Source organism: Balaenoptera musculus, chromosome 3 (genome assembly GCF_009873245.2).
Source record: "Balaenoptera musculus isolate JJ_BM4_2016_0621 chromosome 3, mBalMus1.pri.v3, whole genome shotgun sequence".
Lineage (NCBI taxonomy): Eukaryota > Metazoa > Chordata > Mammalia > Artiodactyla > Balaenopteridae > Balaenoptera > Balaenoptera musculus.
This window is the reverse complement of record NC_045787.1, coordinates 39,150,213-39,175,434: the sequence shown is the minus strand read 5'-3', so window position 1 is coordinate 39,175,434 and position 25,222 is coordinate 39,150,213. Positions and strand designations below refer to the sequence as shown.

The window sequence follows — 25,222 nt, the reverse complement described above, 5'->3', positions numbered from 1 at the left end:
ATGTCCTTTGAAAACTTTATTTGAAAACGTTAGTTTTGGCATCATATTTAGTAAAAACATTTTTAAAAACTGATTAAGAAGTTTTCCTTCATAAGGTGGTAAGTTTCTACAAATTTCCCTGTTTCACTAAACCTACAGATCTGTTGATTCAGAAACTCAGATTACCACATTTTTCTAAAATTGTTTACCATATTTTTTCTTAAAATCCTGTTTTTAAAAAGTTGAAGCATGACATATATTCAGTGTAGTGGGTTGAATTGTGCCTCCCCCCAAATGTGTCCAAGTCCCAACCCTTGGTATCTGTGAATGTGACTTTATTTGGAAATGGGACCTCTGCAGATGTAATTCAGGATCTTCAGATGAGATCATCCCATATTTAGAGCGGGTCCAAAATTTAATGACTGTTATCCTTATAAGAGAAAGGAGAGGGAGATGTGAGACACTTAGAACCAGAAACAAAGAGAAGACCATGTGAAGACAGAGGTAAAGACTGGAGAGGTGTGCCTAAAAGCCATGGAATGCCAAGGAATTCCAGGAGCCACCAGAAACTAGAAAACGCAAGGAAGAATTCTCCCCTAGAGTCTTCAGAGGGAGAATTGCTCTGCCACCATCTTAATTTTGGATTTTGAGCCTCCAGAACTATGAGACAATACATTCTGTTGTTTAGGGAATTTGTTACAGCAGCCCTAGGAAGCTAATACATTCAGAAAATGGCACATATCCTCATTTTTGACAAATGTACACAAGGGCTTAAATGATCACAAAGTGAATTCATCCATGTAACTACCACCCAAGTCTAGTAAAAGAACATTTCCACCACAACTGAAGTCTCCAGTTCCTTTTAAAATAAGAAGCATCTCAATAACAAAGAGGCAAACAACCCAATTAGAAAATCGGCAAAGGACTTTAAAAGACATTTGTCCAAATAAGCTACACAAATTGCCAATATGCACATGAAAAAATGCTCAATGTCATTAATTAGTAGGGAAAAGTAAATCAAAACCACAATGAGACACCACTTCTCACCCAATAGGATGATCATTAAAACAAACCAGAAAATAAGTTTTGGCAAGCATTTGGAGTAATTGGAACCCTCATACATTGCTGAAGGGAATGTAAAATGGTATAACTGATAAGGAAAACAATTTGGTGGTTCTAAAAGGTTAAACGTAGAGCTACCATATGACCTAATAATTCCAACCCCAGGTTTAATACCCAAAGAATTGAAAACATATGTTCACACAAAGCTTGTACACAACTGTTCAGAGCAACACTATTCATGACAGCCAAAAGGTGGAAACAACCCAAATACTACATCAACTGATGAGCTGCTAAACAAAAAATAATATATCCATACAATGGAATATTATTCAGCTGTAAAAAGGAAAACATGATACACGCTACATCATGAATAAACCTTGGAAACATGCAAAATGAAAGAAGTCTGACACAAAAGGCCACATACTGTATGATTCCATGTATACGAAATACAAAGAATTGGCATAGTCATAGAAACAGCAGATTTGTGGTTTTCAGGGCCTGAGGGGAGGGAGGTATGGGAGTGATTGCATCATGAATATGGAGTTTCTCTCTGGGGTGGTGGGAAAGTTCTGGGACTAGATAGTGGTTATGGTTGCACAACATCGTAAATGTACTTAATGCCATTGGATTGTAACTTTAAAATGGTTAAACGGTAAATTTTATTTTATGTATAGTTTACCACAAATAAAAAAAATCAAAGCAGCTCAATTAGCCACTGTCGACTGAAACAAAATACACGACCTAAAGGTTGAGAATTATATTTTATTTGGCAGACTTCCTGAGGACTTCAGCCCGGGACACAGCCTCTCGGATAGCTCTGAGTGAGGGACTCCTCTGAAGAGGTGAGGGAGGATATACAGGAGTTTTCGCAGCGAAAACCAGGTAGTCTGAACATCAAAAGATTACTGTTCATTAAAGAAAACCAGACCTCTCAAGTTAATGAATTTAGTGCTTTTCTTTATATGGGAAGATGCAAGAGTCTGGGCTCATTGAAATCTTTCCTTTGATATGCACTTTAACTATCTAGGGCCAGCATCCTGTTTTGTTTCCGTCCTGGATCCCCTCAGGGTGCACAGTGGCTGATGTCCTGATGGCTGCAACATCCTTTGTTTACAGATATGGCAGGCAATATTTTTTGTCCACACCAATATAATCATACAACAATATGTCTTTTTAATTTTTTTGGCTGCACCTTGCGGCTTGTGGGATCTTAGTTCCCTGGTCAGGGATCAAACCTGTGCCCCCTTGCAGTGGAAGTGCGGAGTCCTAACCACTGGACCACTGGGGCATTCCCAAGGATATGTCTTTTTTAAATTAAATTTTATATTTTGAGGTAACTGTAGATTCACATGCATTTGTGCCAAATAATACATAGAGTGGGTCCCATGTACCCTTTACGCAGTTTGCTTTTTAAAGAATCGTAGGTCCTTGTTTTTCCTATTTAAAAAATAAAATAAAAATTAAAAAAAAAACCTTCTCTTTGGTGGCTATATAGGATTGTGTAATTGGGAATTCTGCAAATTGGGCTTCCTGCCAGGAGCACTGGGTAAAAGTACAATATGTTTTACTTGGTTACTTATCAGCCCATTAAGAGAAAACAACCTTCCAAGCTATTTTATCTTTAATGGGAGACAAAAGGAAACACAAATAAGGATAGATATTAAAATATGGATGATCCATGTACATATTCAAATGTATTTCCATATTTAATTCCTTTGATAAGTGGTCTATAATTGTGCATATATATTTTTCTTTTTTCTTAAAAAACCCATAGAACAAAGCATGGTCAGGGCTGAAAGAAATTAGGTCACAGATCATTAAGTATGAGAATATAAAACAAATATAGCACTCTTAAGGTAGGGTACATTTACTTCAAGCTATAACTTTTCAAACATCTGACATACCATCTATCTGGGGAGTGTAGAACATGTTAACCAGATTTTGTATACTTGTGAAATAAATTGGCAAGTGCCGATGATATGTTTAATTTATTTGTAAGACTACCACAAGCATACAAAAACCTATTCTATTTTTGAAGCACGTGGGAAAAATTTAAAAGATATGGTAAAAGCACCATTCAATTCTTTCTCCTTGTTTTCTTTTGGTTTCCAATTATTTCTCTTCCTTTGCCTGTATTTCACCATTCTCTGCTCTGCTTTCTCAGTCTCCATTGGGATATTTAAATGCCCAACCACAGGCTAAGCATTGACAAAGTAAATAAACATTTAACACGTTGTGGGTTCTGCCTGAGTAGGATTATGGAATCAAAACTACAATTAGAAGAGATCTCAGGAATTAGGTGACCTCCATTTTCCTAAAGCAGAAAAAGATTGGGGTGTCAGAGAGAATAAGACAGCCTTAAATGTCACTCACTCTAAGTACATACATTTAAATGCTCATTTAGGATTTAAATATCTGTAATCAAGTAATGAACTTGATAGTAATATGAATATTGTAGCATCTTTCTCGTTAATTTTGAAAATGATTTTCTCCAATATTTTATTCATTAAAAAGAATTTGAATTGCCCTCAAACGTATTTATCTTCTTTATTAATGTCTCTGTATCTTAAACAGTTCTGTACTTTCTATAATGGGTTTTTTAAATGTTTTTAAAAAATACGTGATCATTTAAAATGCTTAAATACTCCATACACATAAGGTGCTGCCATTGTGATTGTTCAGTTTGTAACTAGCTCTGAGGCTTCTCTAAGATACAGAACGATCTCAGGAAAAGTCAGGGCACCATCAAGACCTCACTCTCCATAAAGCTCTGTGGACCTGGCTCCTTGGAGCCCTCCTCTGAGCACACACTGAGTAAACCCCAGTGTGCCCTTGAGGAATCTCAGAAGGCAACATCTGGGAAAAGCCTTATTTAGACTATCTAAATAGAGAGTGTCCTTAAATGATGAGGACACTGAGGCCCAAGCAGTTGAAATACCTTGCTTAAGATACCACGGCTAGTTTACTGATGCGACTGGGAGGAGAAAACAATTTCCTTGCTCTTATTTGAGTTCCCTGTCTACTGTCCCAGACGAGGAAGCACATGAAGCAATGATGAGCCATCTTCACTATGCATCCATGGATGAAATTACAGCTCATACAAAGCAGAAAGATTAGAGGCAATAGGACTTCTGCAGTCTTGCAGCTGGGTTTCCACTGGGTAAATCAAAGTCACGGGTAGAGGCTAGAATAGGGACTGGTGAGGAAGCAGAGTCACGTGACAGACTTCCAGTTGGCAACAGGCTGAGGCCCCTTGGCCAGGAGACACCCAAGTGTCCCACAGCCTTGCACAAAGCAGCCAGGGTACTCAGTTGCCAGCTCTTCTAAGAAACTAATAATGCTGTTGCCTCTCTGGGATTGAGTCAATTCTCTGGGGCCCACCCAGCCCAAGGTGAAGAGTCCCCACATCAGTGGAAGAAGTGGGCTGGAGGAGAGCTGGGTTTCATCTTATTTATCTCTGTATCTCCAGTGCCTTGCATAAAATAGATGCTCAAAATATGGTTATTTGAAAAAATTAATGCACAGAAATCTCTTGCATTCCTATACACTAACAACAAAAGGTCAGAAAGAGAACTTATGGAAACAATCCCATTCACCATTGCAACAAAAAGAATAAAATACCTAGGAATAAACCTACCTAAGGAGGTAAAAGACCTGTACTCAAAAAACTATAAGACACTGATGAAAGAAATCAAAGATGACACAAACGGACAGATATACCATGTTCTTGGATTGGAAGAATCAATATTGTGAAAATGACTATTCTACCCAAAGCAATCTGTAGATTCAATGCAATCCCTATCCAATTACCAATGGCAATTTTTACAGAACTAGAACAAAAAAATATTAAAATTTGTATGGAGATACAAAAGAGCCCGAATAGCTAAAGCAATCTTGAGGGAAAAAAAGGAAGCTGGAGGAATCAGACTCCCTGACTTCAGACTATACTACAAAGCTACAGTAATCAAGACAATATGGTACTGGCACAAAAACAGAAATATAGATCAATGGAATAGGCTAGAAAGCCCAGAGATAAACCCACGCACTTACGGTCAACTAATCTATGACAAAGGAGGCAAGGATATACAATGGAGAAAAGACAGTTTCTTCAATAAGTGGTGCTTGGAAAACTGGACAGCTACATGTAAAAGAATGAAATTAGAACACTCCCTAACAGCATACACAAAAATAAACTCAAAATGGATTAAAGACCTAAATGTAAGGCCAGACGCTATAAAAGTCTTAGAGGAAAAACATAGGCAGAACACTCTTTGACATTAATCCCAGCAAGGTCTTTTTTGATCCACCTCCTAGAGTAATGGAAATAAAAACAAAAATAAACAAATGGGACCTAATGAAACTGAAAAGCTTTTGCACAGAAAAGGAAACTATAAGCAAGATGAAAAGACAACCCTCCAAATGGGAGAAAATATTTGCAAACGAATCAATGGACAAAGGATTAATCTCCAAAATATATAAACAGCTCATGCAGCTCAATATTAAAAAAACAAACAACCCAATCAAAAATGGGCAGAAGACCTAAACAGACATTCTCCAAAGAAGACATACAGATGGTCAAGAGGCACATGAAAAGCGGCTCAACATCACTAATTATTAGAGAAACGCAAATCAAAACTACAATGAGGTATCACCTCACACCAGTTAGAATAGGCATCATCAGAAAATCTAGAAACAACAAATGCTGGAGAGGGTGTGGAGAAAAGGGAACCCTCTTGCACTGTTGGTGGGAATGTAAATTGATACAGCCACTATGGAGAACAGTATGGAGGTTCCTTAAAAAACTAAAAATAGAATTACCATATGACCCAGTAATCCCGCTACTGGGCATATACCTAGAGAGAACCATAATTCAAAAAGACACACGCACCCCAATGTTCACTGCAGCACTATTTACAATAGTCAGGTCATGGAAGCAACCTAAATGCCCATCAACAGACGAATGGATAAAGAAGAAGTGGTACATATATACAGTGGAATATTACTCAGCCATAAAAAGGAACGAAACTGGGTCATTTGCAGAGACGTGGATGGACGTAGAGACTGTCATACAGAGTGAAGTAAGTCAGAAAGAGAAAAACAAATATCGTATATTAACGCATATATGTGGAACCTAGAAAAATAGTACAGATGAACCTGTTTGCAGGGCAGAAATAGAGACAAGCGGGGAAAGCGGTGGGGGGTGGGGGTGGTGGGATGAACTGGGAGGTTGGGATTCACATGTATACACTAATATGCATTAAATAGGTAACTAATTAGAACCTGCTGTACAAAAAATAAATAGAATAAAATTTTTAAAAATATAGTTATTTGAGTAGAATATCTAATTATAACCAGAACTTTGTCACCAATCTACCTTAGGCAGACTATTTCTCTCCTCTGAGCCACAATTTCCAAGACTTCAAGTATTAATGTTCATAGTGATTCTGTGGTATTGTTCTGAGACTGAAGTAAGATTCTGCACGTGAACACCATTTGGGAATTCTAAAGCACTATAACACATAAAGGATAAAAGATCAGAAACCTGTCTCCACATGGCGACGTCTCAAATGGGCGCAGTGCCAATTTTGTTACTGACATTCTTTATTCCATAAAATATATGCAGTTGAAGTTGTAAGAATATAGGCCTGTTCACTATAATGTAATACAGTTATTCCTACAAGGACCTCATGTCTTCTACAAAGTCAAATGTGAAAATAATAGAGCTTACAGTAAAAATAGGTTTGCGGCAGCCTATTCAAAACCTACACAATTTTTTTGGCCAAAGCACAAACAACACCAATAACAACACACACAAAAATACTAAAAATACTAAAGGCATGTTAAATTCCTAACAAATAAATGCTACACAAAATATGGGTCTTTCATGGAGGGGAGCAAGAAAATGTTGAGGTTGCAAAGTTATGGCAACAACGGGAAAATGAACTGAGTTGGGGCCAACCAGGTAATAAATCCTTCCAAGAAATCATGTACATGGAAATACTAAGCCAAGAGGACGAATGCAAGGAGAATGGGCACTGTGTACATACTGTGTTAGTCCATGTGTGCTGTGTCCAGCTCTTAATGTAATTGGCATTCAGGTGCTGGTACTTGGTGGCATAAACATTAAGGTGTTGGGGAAAACTGCACTAGAGTGTTAGGGTGACATCATTGCCCCATTTACCAATTATGTATGAGGTAATGTGTTTACAGCAACATGCACCCGAATAGAATACTCTAGTCTTTTCTATGGATTTCAAAAGGACCACTTTCACTCAGACTAGGGGAAAAAGCAGCCTAAAAACATATTTATTTTTACTAGTGTAGGTTCCTGGACTCCACAACAGACTTCCCAGTTTAGTTCACTGGACATACTTTGAGAAACTAAAATCCCTAAGCAGTCTAGAAATGCAAACTAAAGGCAGTCGCCCTTAATCTTCATGCTGTCGGTGGTACCAAAGTTTACCGAATATAAGTTTCCATATTCCCTGGTGTATATAAAATTGTCTTTATCTATTAATCAACCAACATTTATTGAGTACACATTGATAATCTTCCTGTAGTGATTACAACTGGAGAAATAAGATACATACACATACACACACACACACACACACACACACACACACACACACACACACACACTTAGAAAGTAGGCTATCACTACAAAGAAATATATGACAAGTATCAATTTAATGACACAGATATTAAGGATTACATAATTAGACAAGAGCTTTATCTGTCCACTAAGTTAAGGGGTAGAGAACTGTAAACACAGCAGACTATTTTAAAATAGAAAAATAATCAGAGAATGCAGCAAACATCCTATCAGCTTGTATCTTTGTCAAAACCAACTAAATAAGAACTGAGATAATAAGTTTGTTATTAGTCCTTATCTGATTGCTTTTTCGACTCAGCACAAGAACCAAGTGCTTTGAATGTTGTTCTGTGGCAGGCCTCACCAATTATGACCAAACATCCATGTGCTTCTCCATATATCCCAGTGCTCCTTGCAGTGAGGTGGGAGCCACATGGGCTGGTTCCGGTCAATGAATGATAAGCAGAAGTGATAATGTGTCACCTCCAGCCAAGGCAGTTAAGAGCAGGTATGCCATTTCCTACCAACACCTTTCTCTTCCCTTCTGCTGTCATCTTAGAGGGATGTGTTCCCAACGGCACAGTACAAGATGGAGCGGGGTCACCCCACCCACACTGGACTGAGAAACGTGAAAGAAATAAAGTCAGTGTTAAGACACCGATATCTTGGGGTCTTCTGACAGCTAACCATATTTACCTTGTTATTATTCTCGCATAAAACTTCTGATTCCTAGATACTCTCAAAATACAATAGAATTATAATTTATAAAATTAGAATTAGACTCTAAATGGTGAGAGACTGGCTGCCTTTCTGATGTGCATGTTAATGTTGGATGATTTATTAAGGCACTGAGGATTGAGTTGGCTTCTCATTATTATGGCCAAAAGGGGCATATGCTCTAGCCTTCTCTAATTCTCAAAGTTCTCTGATGGTCTAGGTATTTCATTACTTTCAATCTCTTCCTGGAGAAAGGAATCATAGAAAAACATTCTTAAAAGGCACTGTTAAAGATGAATGAGGGAAATAGTTATAAAAAACTGAGGTCTAAGCTAACCAGTTTAATCCCTGCAGGAAATTCCTTACAAAACAATGGCTCAGTTACTCTCAGGTAGGCTATCCTTGAATGTACTTCCCAGGAAATTCACAAAATATTCTTGTGCAGCAGAAGGAAATCCTGTACTGGACATTTGTGCAATGTGTTTGAGTCCAATTTTGAAATTTGTCTACCACAGGGAAACAGTAAAGCCTATTGTGCAAGTAGGCATGGCTCCAGGTCAGTACTTCAAAAAGTACTGGTGAAACAGCACATTAAAAGGATCATACACCATGATCAAGTGGGGTTTATCCCAGGAATGCAAGGATTCTTCAATATATGCAAATCAAACAATGTGATACACCATATTAACAAATTGAAGAAGAAAAACCATATGATCATCTCAATAGATGCAGAAAAAGCTTTCGACAAAATTCAACACCCATTTATGATAAAAACCCTCCAGAAAGTAGGCATAGAGGGAACTTTCCTCAACATAATAAAGGCCATATATGACAAACCCATAGCCAACCTCATTCTCAATGGTGAAAAACTGAAACCATTTCCACTAAGATCAGGAACAAGACAAGGTTGCCCACTCTCACCACTATTATTCAACACAGTACTGGAAGTTTTAGCCACAGCAATCAGAGAAGAAAAAGAAAGAAAAGGAATCCAAATGAGAAAAGAAGAAGTAAAACTGTCACTGTTTGCAGATGACATGATACTATACATAGAGAATCCTAAAGATGCTACCAGAAAACTACTAGAGCTAATCAATGAATTTGGTAAAGTAGCAGGATACAAAATTAATGCACAGAAATCTCTTGCATTCCTATACACTAATGATGAAAAATCTGTAAGAGAAATTAAGGAAACACTCCCATTTACCACTGTAACAAAAAGAATCAAATACGTAGGAATAAACCTATCTAAGGAGACAAAAGACCTGTATGTAGAAAACTATAAGACACTGACTGATGAAAGAAAGTAAAGATGACACAAACAGATGGAGAGATATACCAGGTTCTTGGATTGGAAGAATCAACATTGTGAAAATGACTATACTACCCAAAGCAATCTACAGATTCAGTGCAATCCCTTTCAAACTACCAAGGGCATTTTTCACAGAACTAGAACAAAAAAATTTCACAATTTGTATGGAAACACAAAAGATCCTGAATAGCCAAAGCAATCTTGAGAAAGAAAAACGGAGCTGGAGGAATCAGGCTCCCTGACTTCAGACTATGCTACAGAGCTACAGTAATAAAGACAGTATGGTACTGGCACAAAAACAGAAATATAGATCAATGGAATAGGATAGAAAGCCCAGAGATAAACCCATGCACATATGGTCACCTTATCTTTGAGAAAGGAGGCAAGAATATACAATGGAGAAAAGACAGCCTCTTCAATAAGTGGTGCTGGGAAAACTGGACAGCTACATGTAAAAGAATGAAGTTAGAACACTCTCTAACAGCATACACAAAAATAAACTCAAAATGGATTAAAGACCTAAATGTAAGGCCAGACACTATAAAACTCTAGACGAAAACATAGGCAGAACACTCTATGACATAAATCACAGCAAGATCCTTTTTGAACACCTCCTAGAGAAATGGAAATAAAAACAAAAATAAACAAATGGGACCTAATGAAACAAAAGCTTTTGCACAGCAAAGGAAACCATAAACAAGATGAAAAGACAACCCTCAGAATGGGAAAAAACATTTGCAAATGAAGCAACTGACAAAGGATTCATCTCCAAAATATACAAGCAGCTCATGCAGCTCAATATCAAAAAAACAAACAACCCAATCCAAAAATGGGCAGAAGACCTAAATAGACATTTCTCCAAAGAAGATATACAGATTGCCAACAAACACATGAAAGGATGCTCAACATCACTAATCATTAGAGAAATGCAAATCAAAACTACAATGAGGTATCACCTCACACCAGTCAGAATGACCTTTATCAAAAAATCTACAAACAATAAATGCTGGAGAGGGTGTGGAGAAAAGGGAACCCTCTTGCACTGTTGGTGGGAATGTAAATTGATACAGCCACTATGGAGAACAGTATGGAGGTTCCTTAAAAAAACTGAAAATAGAACTACCATACGACCCAGCAATCCCACTACCGGGCATATACCCTGAGAAAACCGTAATTCAAAAAGAGTCATGTAGCACAATGTTCATTGCAGCACTATTCACAATAGTCAGGTCACGGTCATGGAAGCAACCTAAGTGTCCATCGACAGATGAATAAAGAAGATGTGGCACATATATACAATGGAATATTACTCAGCCATAAAAAGAAATGAAATTGAGTTATTTGTAGTGAGGTAGATGGACCTAGAGTCTGTCACAGAGAGTGAAGTAAGTCAGAAAGAGAAAAACAAATACCGTGTGCTAACACATATATATGGAATCTAAAAGAAAAAAAAAAGGTTCTGAAGAACCTAGGGGCAGGATAGGAATAAAGACGCAGACGTAGAGAATGGACTTGAGGAAACGGGGAGGGGGAAGGGTAAGCTGGTATGAAGTGAGAGAGTGGCATGGACATATATACACTACTAAATGTAAAATAAACAGCTAATGGGAAGCAGCCACATAGCACAGGAAGATCAGCTCAGTGCTTTGTGACCACCTAGAGGGGTGGGAGGGAGACACAAGAGGGAGGGGATATGGGGATATATGTGTATGTATAGCTGATTCACTTTGTTATACAGCAGAAACTAACACAACATTGTAAAGTAATTATACTCCAATAAATATGTTAAAAAAAATGTACTGGTGAAATGCAAGCTGATTCCAACGTGATTTACATACCAGCATCTCAACTGAATATATTAGATAACCACACTATGTTTTTAAACTCAGCAAGCCATGATGCTAAAGAAATAAATGTATGTAATAAGGTTAATTTTTATATAACTGCTGAATTAATAACTTATGAATATATAGTCATACACATTTTCTCCTTGGATAAATTATCTTACTTATGCCTAATTTGTAAGTAGACTCTATATCATGTTCTAGGCCAAAGGTCAGCAAACTGTCCTATGGGCCAAATGTCACCCAACACCAGTTTTTGTAAATAAAGTTTTATTGTAACACAGCCATGTCCTTTAATTTACTATTGTCTATGGCCGCTTTTGCACTACAGTGGCAGAGTTAAGTAATCACTAAGGAGACTGTGGGAGTTAATCACTAAGGAGTCTTTGAGGCCTGCAAAGACTAAAAAATATACATCATCTCACAGAAAAAAAGTTTGCTGATCTCTGCTACAAATAAAGTTGGAACAACCTTTTAAAATATGTATATTATAATTTGCATATGCAAAGATACATATTTACAAATAGTTTAGATCTTCAAAAGTCTGTACCATCCTAATCTCCTATACTTAAACAAATCGAAGGTAAGAAATAGGGTAAGATTCTGGCAGACGAAACAAATGTTATTCTGACTTTGCATTGTTTTTAATCTTTGATGCATTAAAGTACAATTGTCCATTTCTGCATTTCTATTATTACCCTAGAATGATGTCTGTCTTCTCAAACTATTTTAGTTTCTTCGAGAAGAAGATCATAATCTCTATTTGATCAGGACATAAAAGCTTTAAAATTACATTCATTTCACACTTAATTAAAGAAGAAGCTCTAACGATGCTTGTGATAAGATCCCCGTATGGCCACAGATTTAAATTTACTGAGCGCCTACTATGTGAGCTGAGTGCTTACATAAAAGTTCCATAATTTAGTGTTCCCCACATTTCCAGGTGGCATTATCCCCACTTTATAGATGAGGCTCACAATGGCTTAGTGATGCCCAAGGTCATAAAATCACTTAGTTATGGAATCCAGGTTTGGACCTAGTTCTCCTGAAACCAAGCCCAGGGTACTTTCTACTCCACCCCTTGTATTCAGCACTTCTAGTACATTAAACTCTTACTTTTTAGAAAAAGTAAGAAAGCCAAATAAGGGAAAACAAGTTTTGAAAAGATTAGTATCTTATTATGTCTGAACCAGACTAAATGTTTAACGGAAAAAATTCCTCAGATATGATTTCTTAGTGGATAGCATTTAAAGCTTTAGAATGCGTTGGATTTGAGAGGTTTAAAACTGTTCTAGACTGATTCCAAACTGACACAATTTTATCACCCCAAGTGCTTCCATCTCTTTTTGCTTTTAGGGAGCCAATTCTATCCAGGCAAAGGAACCCAGCTGCTAGGTGACACTCCTTGAAAACTTCGAAGAAAATCCCCATCTGCTGTAACCAGTCATAATACGGACAGATTTTACTATTATGATTTTTCCTGTGATTCAGAATAAAAATGAAAAGGCCTGGGAGGGAATAAACATACCACTTTCCAAAAATGCAGAGTATTGGAAAAAAGAGCTTTGCCATCTCTCTGGGAGGGTTCAGCCTCCAAGACCCTAGCAGGAGATATGCAATACTAGGCTCTGAGGACTGCTCCTCTTGGACGTGGCCTCAGGGTCCTTCCTCTGTAACCAGGACTCTGGTCTCTGAGAGCTGGCCTGGGCAGCTGATGGTAGGCCTCCTCAACTCTCTTTCAGTCTGTGAGCGAGCCCTTTCTTAATTGACTATCTAATTCACAAAACAGTCCCTTCAATACCCCCCCAGCTTCCCTATCCCTGCCTAAGAATGATAGTTTCCAGTGTGTTTATGGTGGCGGGGGGTGGGAAACATGAAAAGTTTATGCCATGACTCAGGAAAAATTATTTTAGGTTAATAGAAATAAACACTAACTTGATGGTTTAAGCTCCTGACTATGAGTAGCTATGTTCAACTGTCCGTAAGGCATCATTAATGTTCATCTTTCCCATAAAGAAATTGTCTTTATTTGAAAACAAGGATATCTGTTTCTATTTCTGCTGGCACATTGGTTTCCTTTCAGAACTGAAAATGTGCTCAGTGTTCATGGATATTTTTTGAGTCCCAAGGAGAAAATTTTTCAATATACCATCTAAAGCAGGTAAAATGTGTTGAACATTTACCCTGGACCAATCATTATAAAAGACGTCAAAAACCTCACTTAATGTTCAAAAAAACCCTATTAGGTTGGCACTTAGTTTACCAGTGAGGACACCGAAGTCAGTCACTGAAATAGTCCTTACTAGAGATACTGAATTCAGGAGGTCTAACTCCAGAGCCTTTCTGTTAAGTACCACCTAATAGTGTCTCCCTGTTGTATGTTGTTCCTACCTTTATGGAGTTTTTGTGACTTAATTTATGTTTGGCGATACATTTAAAATTAATCTTCCTTAATTTATCAGGAGTATAAGCCTACTTGTAATTACCAATTTAATTTTGTAAGATAACCTCACACTATCAAATTGCATCATAAACGTTAACTACTACTACTGTAAAGACATCTTGCAATTAGGCAGCTCTCTGGAGTTAACAGTCTCATATGACTGGATTGAGAAAGGTAATAACTTTTTTATTTTAGGATATTAGGATCATCTGGAAAAGGTGACTGCTAAGTAGACATTTATTTACATCTAATGCTATTGTTGAAAGGCTTAGGTCAGTGTTTTTCAAACACAGAAGAGATCAGCCCTTCTCCATTCTTCCAACAAAAGCTCTAAAACTAGAGGCAAGACCAATCTTGGGCAGGAATACACTCATTAGTCCTCCTCCCAACTTCCACCCAAGCAAAGATCTCTCCAACCAAAGCCAATCATGGCCAGTGGTGCCAAAGACATTAACATGGGGGTGTAGGGCTGCTAGACAGCCAGTTAAATATGAATTTCAGGTAAGCAATGAATAATCATTTAGAATAGGTCTCTCGTGTTCACTATTCCCCCCAGCCCCTAAATCTGACAACCTTAGGAAGATGGAAGAGAAGCACTTGCTATATGTTTTATATTTTTAACTTTGGCTCACCTCTAAATTGAGGCTTAACTGTAGGAGAGTAAAAATGCTGGCGGGTTTTGTTCTTTAAAATTTTTGTGGCCTACCCTGCTTAGCATTTGGTGCCCAAGAGGAAATCTGGATATGTTTGCTAGTTCCTCCTCTTCCATGCGTGAAGTCTGACAGCTGGATTGGAAAACAATGCTGAGGCTAAGGACAAGTGTGTGTTGGGAGTGGGGAGGTACAATATCATCTTCCTCTTTCCTGGCTTCCATTGTCTTCCAGAGCCAAATGTCAGCTGGGGAAAAGCAGTGATAAGAAATGTAAGTGGCCTGAGGTGACCTCAAGACTTGTGACTGTGGAAGCCAGGGGCTACCTGAGTCTCCTGAACTTCCACTGTGCTTCGGCACTAATACTGAATCTCCTACTGAGAATTGCCCAGTCTAAAAATTTAGTGATCCGCTGACTGACTTTGCCTATTTAAATAAGCCACCATTTTAAATCTATCAGTAGGACGGGTTCTTAAGTTCTTGCTGGTGAATCAGACATCCATCGGAATATCAGGAGCCCAAGAGCAAGACTGAAGTCAAGATTTAAGGGAAGTAGTCACAAAAAGAAAAAAAATGTGCCAATTATTCAACTATTTTATATGGTTAGGTAATTTTTTTTTTTTTCCCAAGCAGATATGAAGCCTGAAAGGGATTCAGGGTAAGGTTTTCCTAGCTAATTAGCATCTCTGCTCGGATGAAGAATGTAAGAGTTAAAACCTACCAGACTGGATGAACTAGTGATGGGACACCAGGCCCTAGAGTCGGGCGGACATGGGTTCCAGGCTCAGCATCACCCTTGCTTCTTCCAGCAGATGGCTGAGCTGGGGTCTGAACAACGCCAATCTGGCTGCAGGCCTGTGCCTCTAACACGGTATAGAGTCTGCCTTGTGTGGGATTGGGTAAATGTTAGTTCTCATACTCCTACTGTTCTAAAATCGTGGGTATTTTCTTTTATTTTAGCTCTCCAGCATCCACACTCTTCCTAGCTGGGGAAAGGGGTGGAATTTCAGGATACAGAGGAGTAAAGGAGTACAGAACAGTCCTTCATCCTGCCTCCTGGTCCAGGGAAGGTGAACATGTGACCTCTGGATGGCCAACCTGATGTTCCTGCACATTAAATATTACTCTCAGAATCTCTGGTTGAGTTTTAAGTCCAGTGGATTGGTGGTGGTTGTCTGGGGGTGGTGATTCCATCAGCTGCATTGTCCTACACAGATATTTCTGCAGCAGAGATTTGACTATGCCTTCCTCTTTCTCTTCCTATATGAGGCTTCCTCAACTTCTCCTAAAATATTATTTTGTTGCTTCCATTACCAGAGTTGCTTTCTGTTGTTTGCAACTGACTCAGAAGTAGTAAGAGAATTGTGATTTTTTTTATGACTTACATATGGCTGAAACACCCAGACAAGGAAAGCTGAGCAGTGGAAGAATGATATTCAAATAATCATTAACAGGTACCACAGGAATTAAGGTGACTAAATGGAAGAAAAGACAGCACCTATTGTTCAACCTAAGAATTAATATTAATTTTGTTTGATTGGAAGTGTAACGGTGGGTTATGGCTGATATAAATCCAACCTCAGCACCATGGGGCCACATGAGCTTCTGTGGTTCAGTACACAGAGCCAGGACCTCCTAGGTGGGTAGTTATGGTTCTCTGTGTGCACACAGTGGTGTCCTTGAAGGGGTTACTGTTCCCGGCATGAAGTGAAATGTGCTTTTCTTTTTTTAAAATTAATTAATTAATTAATTAATTTTTAAATAAAGACGCAGAGGTAGAGAATGAAATATGCTTTTCTATGTTCCTCTTCCTTACTGGCTTGTTATCACTTACAAAAGTACAGTTTTCACCTCCATCCTCTGTGCAATGAGGTGAGACATGCATTATGTATCCTAATATAAGGAAATAAAAATATGATAAAGACTGAGAACGATCGGCTAGCCTGTCTCTTGCTGAGGGTAACTGGACGGAGTGGGTCTACTTTTTCTGGTTATAACACCATCCTTGGCAGATAGTAGGGATTTATGATAGGAAGAAACTTCAGGCATTTCTTTTGCCTCACACCTCCATGGCTGATCTGGTGCCCAAGTGGTATGTATGGCAAACAGATGCAACAGGAAGGAGGAATAAAACTCAGTTAAATAGAGCTCTTATTAATTCCCAGGTATTTTGCTTAAATCATATTATTTATTCTTTGCAACTCTATGAGGAAAGTTTTATCATTTTTTTCCATTTTACAGATTAAAGCTCATAAATCTAAATTTGAGGATCATAAAGGTAACATGACTTGCCCAAGGTCACAGAGCCCATCTGTAGTAGAGCTTTTCCAGCTAAGAGCCAATGTTCTTACCACTGCTGCCTGCTGATTGAGTGAAAGAAGACATTCAGGTGCCCCAGACTCAAATACCACCTTCTTAGGTGATTCCACTCAACTGTGTTATCTTCCGGTTGCCAACAATTTTAGCTTTCACTCTCTGTAAAATATACGATTTTGCCGCCTTGTTCCATCTTACATAATTCTTGCATCCCAAGATTTATAAGCTCCATCCTTCAAGGAGCTACTTTTTTGTAACCCCCTTCACTATGTAGAGCAATATATGTACATCAATAAATATTCACTATCAGTCCTAATTGTGAATTTATTATAGTCACTATGCATCCTAATTGTGAATTTATTATAGCAAGGCAAAATACATAAGGTATAGTCAAATCTTGCAATGAGGCATTAAAGCTAAAGAAATACACTCCCCTCATTAACTTTTTAAAGTTGCCTTTTCAGTAGTGGGGATAATTAATCTACAATTTCACAATTTTTTCTATGCTTCATCTCTTTTTCTTAGCCAGACCCTGACTGGTTTTGTGGCCACAGAACACTTTAGGGCCAACTGGCCTAGTAGGTGATGAAGGGCCAAGGTTTAACCTGGTGGCAGATAAGAAACACCTGGGGAGTGTTAACAAAAACAAACAAGTGAGACCTAATGAAACTTAAAAGCTTTGGCACAGCAAAGGAAAACATAAACAAGACGAAAAGACAACTCTCAGAATGGGAGAAAATATTTGCAAATGAAGCAACTGACAAAGGATTAATCTCCAAAATTTACAAGCAGCTCATGCAGCTCAATATCAAAAAAAACAAACAACCCAATCCAAAAATGGGCAGAAGACCTAAATAGACATTTCTCCAAAGAAGACATACAGATTGCCAACAAACACATGAAAGGATGCTCAACATCACTAATCATTAGAGAAATGCAAATCAAACCTGCAATGTGGTATCACCTCACACCAGTCAGAATGGCCATCATCAAAAAATCTACAAACAATAAATGCTGGAGAGGGAGTGCAGAAAAGGGAAGCCTCTTGCACTGCTGGTGGGAATGTAAATTGATACAGACACTATGGAGAACAGTATGGAGGTTCCTTAAAAACTAAAAATAGAACTACCATATGACCCAGCAATCCCACTACTGGGCATATACCCTGAGAAAACCATAATTCAAAAAGAGTCATGTACCACAATGTTTCACTGCAGCTCTATTTACAATAGCCAGGATATGGAAGCAACCCAAGTGTCCATCGATAGATGAATGGATAAAGAAGATGTGGCACATATATACAATGGAATATTACTCAGCCATAAAAAGAAATGAAATTGAGTTATTTGTAGTGAGGTGGATGGACCTAGAGTCTGTCATAGAGAGTGAAGTAAGTCAGAAAGAGAAAAACAAATACTGTATGCTAACACATATATATGGAATCTAAAAAAAAGAGGTTCTGAAGAGCCTAGGAGAAGGATAGGAATAAAGACGCAGACATAGAGAATGGACTTGAGGACATGAGGAGGGGGAAGGGTAAGCTGGGATGAAGTGAGAGAGTGGCACTGACATATATGCACTACCAAATGTAAAACAGATAGCTAGTAGGAAGCAGCTACATAGCACAGGGAGATCAGCTCGGTGTTCTGCGACCACCTAGAGGGATGGGAGAGGGAGGGTGGGAGGGAGACACAAGAGGGAGGAGATATGGGGATATATGTATATGTAGAGCTGATTCACTTTGTTATAAAGCAGAAACTAACACACCATTGCAAAGCAATTATACTCCAATAAAGATGTTAAAAAAAATAAAAAGTTAAAAAAAAAAAGAAAGAAAAACCTGGGGAGCTTTTTTTAAATGTACAGATGCTTGGATTCCTTTCCCCAAATATTGACTTAATTGCCTGGGGTGGGCCCAGTCATCATGTGATTTTAAAACCCCCTAGCTGCCTGGTTTGAGAACCACTGGCTAAACTGAGAGAACATTCCGGTAAAAATAAAGACCTGTGTTTTCTCATTACCTAGTTCTTTGGGACAGCAAGCAAAGTTGATAGGGGAGGAAAAATAACAAGGAGGAAAGTGGCAGGACTGTGCAACTTAGCATGTCATTGGAATGTGGCAAACTATTCAAAAATATTTGTACAGTTGAAAATTTTTGTGTACCTATTGACAAAGTGTTTTAAACAACTGTTTCTCTCCTGATGCTCAAGTTTAAAGGCCCCCAACAACTTTGAAAATATGGGAGTATTGGCAAAGCATTGTAAAAAAATGACCCTCAGCTCTGGAATTTGCTCCTTCTAGCAGGCTGCTCTCTTTAGCAGTCAGCCAAACCCCAAATTTGGCAGCTTTTGGAATATGGTGCAAAATAGATTCTTTTTAAACCTGAGAGTCACTGAAGATTTATTTTGCTGGAGAGATACCACTTTTAAAGATAACAAACAATTATTGCTACTGCACCAAGTAGAATCAGGGATCTGCAAGGGTGCCTAGGAAATCAAGTGCCACCCATCTTTCCTCAATCTACTGATGAAGAAATGGAGGTTCAAAAGGATGAAATGATTTCAAGTCACACAACCAACTGGTAGGGCGTGGGCACATCCTGATCTGATTCACAGGCCAGTTCTCATGTCTGCCCTACCACAGCCAGAGTCCTCTGAGAATGGCATAGATGACTTCTTCTGTGATTCATAGTTATTCAGAAAGGCGATGCTTTTGCAAATGCTTATATACAGTCTTTTTTGTAACTGTAGCAAACAGCATGTAAATTACACTGTAATTTTTGGTGTGCAACATCCTTTTTATAGTCTCAAGTATAAAATCTGGCTGTATTACTTTCTTGACTCTGACAATTAAAGTTTCTAATTCATTTAGAAGGACATATGGGAACCCATGCATCAAACGCAAATCTAAGAGCTTTAAAATCTACAGCAAACCATTATTAAAAAGGCCGGGTCTTTCTCCACATGTCCTGTCTACTCACACCATTTCCCACTATATTTTACTGTGACCCAGAGAGAGTAGAAGAGCTAGAGATAAGGGTGAAAATGATTCCCAGAAAGGCAGGAAAAATTCTAACACTTATTAAGCTCTGTTAAGTTCTAGGCAAGGAGTTAGGCCCAAATTTACTATAGTGATAACAGACCCATTTTCTTAAAAATATATTCCTACATTTAATGAGGAAGAGAACTAATTGTGTCTCGGCTCTTCCCACTTCCCCACATTCCACACATTCTTCCACTTCCTTTCACCCAGGCTGAGAATACCGTTGAGACACACAGGGTCAGAGCACTATTCCCAGAGTTCATTCCTCCTCATAAAATAGACTGTGTTCTTTTCTCCCTTCTGCAGAAAATTTCCTTTCCTTCCACCACACCCAATCCATGTTGGCCATTTAGTAAAATGTACTACTTAGGAGAGAAGTTGTTTATGAAGGTTATTTTCCTGAATTTTATACCAAGGATAAAATGGTGAATAAAGAGATAGGAAAGACCCCAGGTCTTCCTGCTGGTCAGCCTCTGGGCTTTCCCCAGGCCCAAGTCAGCTCTCTGGCACTTCCCGCTTGACAGCAGGCCCAGAAGCCTGCTTCCCTTTCCCCGAGGAGGCCACCACCACCCGCTCTACCCTGGACATCCTCTTTTCCAAGAATGGCTGTGGAGAGGACATGATGTCCTGCTCCCCCGCTTACTGAGCAACAAGCTCTCTTTTCTGGTTTAATTGGTTTGCTGTTAAGTCATCAGAGAGAAACAGGAGATAACAAAAATATGGAAAATACAATGGCTCTGGCATCTTTCTCTTCTTTTCAGTCATGGTCTCCTGTTTGTATTTCTGATTCCACTGATGCCTTTTTCACTTCTTTCTGAGAGTAGGAAGCAACATAACCTCCTTTCTCCATGATGTCTCTTCTCAGGTTTGTTGACTCTTCACTGCAGAGCTTAGAGAGAGCTTAGGGATTATAGGGACCAATATTTAGAAGAAAAAAATTTTACCAAGTAAATTTGAGAGGAATGCTTTCAGTCTCCTTTGCCTCATTTCTCTAGAAACTAATGCAAGATCAGTGTGAGCTTCTGGAATTTACCAATTTAAGCTCTGATAGCACCTCCTCAGTGAAGCCAGGCTGAGCTAAGAGCACCCTTTGAGCTCTCAGATTCCCACATTGTTCTTATTCCTGTACCTATTGCAGTGCTATGGTTGCTTGTTTTCTTTCTGTCTTTCCCCATCCTAGACTGGGTTTCCCTTGAAGGAAGGGACTGTGACCTTCTCTATTCACCTCATATCTCTGGGGGCTGGCAGAGTGCCTGGCACATAGTATTTAGTAAGTGGCTGTCAGAAGAACGAACTGATTCTCAGAAGAAGAAAGGCAGGAGGCAGAGTCTTTCTCTAGCAGAAGACAAATAGTTGTTCGAAGAATGGACAAATGGACTTCAAAGCTGGGTTTGAGTCTCAGTGATGCTTCTGAGAGAGAAACTGTCTTGCCCCAAGATGAAGAATTATTTGATAAAGGAGGGTTTAGGGCATTTTTAGAATCCCATATTGGTCTTTGTTCACTTACCCCAACTGCCTCCCAATGTGCACTGGTGACAAGAAAATGCGTAAGAAATTGGAATAGGATGGATCAAACAGGAATGTGGACTCTATGAAAAACTCTTGTTTGAGCGACTTTGAGCAAGTTACCAACACTCTCTGGGCCTCAGTTGACACCCGTATCATGAAGTGAGTAGGTCAGATGACATAAAAGTTTCCATACAGCATTAACCTTTTATGATTCTAAATGATTCAGAGCCGTGTACTACAATGCATTTTCTATCTTCCTCTCCTCCACCTCAACAAAAAAAAAAAAAAAAAAAGTGACTTCTACCATTGTCAACAATATACTTGGAGAGGAAGACAAAACTCTAAATTATGGTCACAGGATCAATGAGCTGAAACACAAGATTAAAATGTTTTATATCCACAGAGCAATTTTTCACACTGGTGTCAAACAAAAATTTCTAGTTGATGTTTACACTAGGACTTGACGAAAAATTCCAGACATAAAACTTCTGGAACTTAGACTTGAACTCAGAGGACCTCCTACCTCTGAATAAATTTTACAGCTAAAATCTATTGGGATGTTTTTCTTTAACAAGTATTCATTTTTCAACAATTATTTAAGTTTTTTTATTAAGACTATTAAGGTATGGTAAAACTCTGGCTATCTGGAACTGTCATTCTAGGTATGGCAGATAGCTAAAGATTTCTTTAAGTTCGACTATCTTTTAATGATTTTTGGAGAAAAGTAATTTTGAAAGACAATACATTTCCTTGACTTCTGAATGTAATGCACTGAATGTAATTCAATCCTTTCCTCAATATGAGCACCAGCTATTATAACACAGTAATGTCCTCAGGCCCCAGTGAAAGCCTCTAAGCCTTAGACTTTTTTCTTCCGATGGTGATTCAGGATCCACCTGAGCTGTCATTTCTCACTGCAGTCACCTCCCTGTCAGCTTGGCCATTTGTGGTCATCTCTCCTTGATATCTAATTTGCTGATTAAAACCACGGACACATATCTTAATTCATCTTTGCATACCGAAGTAGCATAGTTTCTGCCACTTAAGGTGCTACTATGTTAGAATAATGCATGAATTAAGACAGTAGGCTTAAAACTTTTTTTAAAAACAAGCTTGCTAAAACTAAGTGTGAAATAGTAACATGCTGAGTAAAGGCTTGAGGGGCTTGGTTTAATATATAGACTTACAACAGTCTCTGTACACTTTCTAATCCTCAACTATATTTCAGACTAGAATGCCATATGATTGAGTTCCTGATTTTTCATGAGAGATGAAAAATAACAGTGGTAGGTAAATAAAAAAACATACAAAATGACTGCCACAAACTTTGGCCGATTACATAAAATTTAATGTTACCAAACAATTTTTCTATTTCTAGGTGCATTTGACCTACTCCAAACAGAAAATTGAGGAATGGACTGGCATTTTTATATTTTTAGGGAGTTGCGTGATTGGGTACCTTATCACAGCCACCAGCTATGTGACTTTGGACAAATTATTTAACCTCTTTTGTTTTCTTACCTGAAAATAGTACTGACGAAACCTTTCTCATAGGACTCTTCAAAGAATTAAATATTTCCTTTTAAAGCACTTCCCACAGGTCTGGTCTTTAATAAGCACGTGGTTCCTTTTATTTTAACAGGCTGTCCATTCCTGGAGTTGGGACAGTGGTGCCAACTCTGTGCATGGCCAGGCAGTGTGGCTGCAAAGACACTGTTCTCTGGTATTTGCTGTCTGGCAGATACTGCCCTGCCTCAGTATTGGGTGTTTTGGAACCAAATGTGGCAGCCTAAGTTGAAATAAGCTCTAAGTCCTCTAGGTCTCCTACGTTATAGAAAAACAGGCATTCTAAAGAATGTGGGCAATGTTAAGGGATGAAGGAAAGGGAACTTAAAAGAAGACCGGTAATCCAAATCCCTACAATTTGTCATAAATGTCACAATCTTTAGCAACTGGCATCTAGAAATATAAGACCTTCCCACATTGATGTCAAATGTTATAGGATTAAAATATTCACTGTCAAAAGCAAAAATGATAGTGTCAGCAGACTTGCATACAACTAAAGTGCTGCACGCAAAAGTGGATTTTCCTTGAGAAAACACATTAGCTTCTCCTAAATTTAAATGAATAAATTCACAATATCCCAGTTTCCTTCCCGGTGTTCTTTACCACAACAGAATACACTAACATGTTTCTTAAGATAGAGAAGTTAAATACTGAAAAATAAATGGGCTATCTTTCAATTAGTATACTTGGAAATCTACAAAGAACACTCTAAAATATGGATGAGAATAGAGATGGTGATGCTGTATCAAACACTTCCCAAAAAGGAAGAATTCTTGCCATGTAAAGAAACATGATGAATGGGATTTTATCATTTCCACTTCAGCTTAACAAATATCTTTTGCCAATGCTTTTTCATAGTCTTTCTAATTTAACTATCTCCTTCCTGAACTTAGCCAATTTCTTTTTTATTTCTAGTGAAGTTTACCTGCTACTTGATGATGTTAAGTAACTCCTCAAGTTGTTCTAGGCCATTACTAGAGGTTTTATTCTCCAACATCTTAATTAGCTGCATTGCTGACTTTGAATCTTTTCTAAGTAAGGCATCCTTGATACACAGAAGTATTATACTTGCATCTCAACTCCGTTAGAAACCATTTTGGCTTTTCTGTAACACTTTTGCACTAAACTTCTAAATTGAGAATTCATCAGCAATACACACAATGCATTATGAAAATCTTGAATAGCACTTTTCTAAACTACTAAATCTTTTAAAATACGTAAACTGAATCACAGCACAAAGTTTAAATACGCTAACATCAATATGAAGAAAACTTTTATTTAGGGCTTTAAAAACTTTATCTGAAATTGTTTATTCTTTTTATAATTGCTTTTACATCCCCATTTTAGTTGTTCTTCACTAACTGGGAACTCATTTGCTGAAAAATGTGTATCAACAAAATTATGGGCTGGTCAAAATCAATTTTTAGAACAGGTATAACTTTGCAAAGTTTATGTCACAACTCTGACACTTCTGGTCCCACAGGGAGTAAAAGAGGAAGTGGTGAGGGAATCAAAGATGCACATTAGGGTAGGAGACATGAGGGCTAAGGGCCATATAGCAGTAACCCTTCGACCTGAATGAAACAGAGCTTGCTAATAATCCCTGTACTATGGGGATCCTGAAAAAAATCTTTTAATAAATTAAATCATCACCCCTAATATATTTTTTAAAACTAACTTTTCATACACTAAATTAGTAAATGTACATGTATGTTAAGATCCACTTAAAAAACATAAACAAAAGTAATTTGGTTTTTGCCCCCCGACTTAGAAATTTTTATCTTAAGAACTTTTAAAAATTCAGCTTTTTATGAAATCAATACTTTAGCTATTCTACATGTATATCTCTAGTACACTATAGAGATATGTAGGGGAAAAATAATTATCTGACTATATTAAGTGTTGAAATCTATAAACACCTGTGCTTTGTGATAATACAGAGAATGAAGTAGCATTTAAAGAGATTAAATATTGCTGTTTCCCTATGCTTTGATGCCTGGCCCTCTTTTATTTCTAGTTTTACTAATACTTCCTAGGTCATTTTTTTTTTCTCCATGATTTCAGGTCTGCTTATATGCTGAACATTTCTTGTATTATTATCCCCGGCCAAATGCTTTTTCCTGAACTTCAGAACTGTATGCACAATTGCCTAAGGGACCTTCTTCCGGAGATTGATTCATTTGGTCAT

General features: G+C 38.0%; 1 protein-coding gene across 1 annotated transcript in view; it reads right to left on the bottom strand.

The window, feature by feature from the left end:
* The window catches only part of ITGA1 (integrin subunit alpha 1), a 162,119-nt gene that overhangs the window by 120,422 nt on the left and 16,475 nt on the right, over positions 1-25,222 (bottom strand). The gene's annotated exons all lie outside the window — the stretch shown is intronic.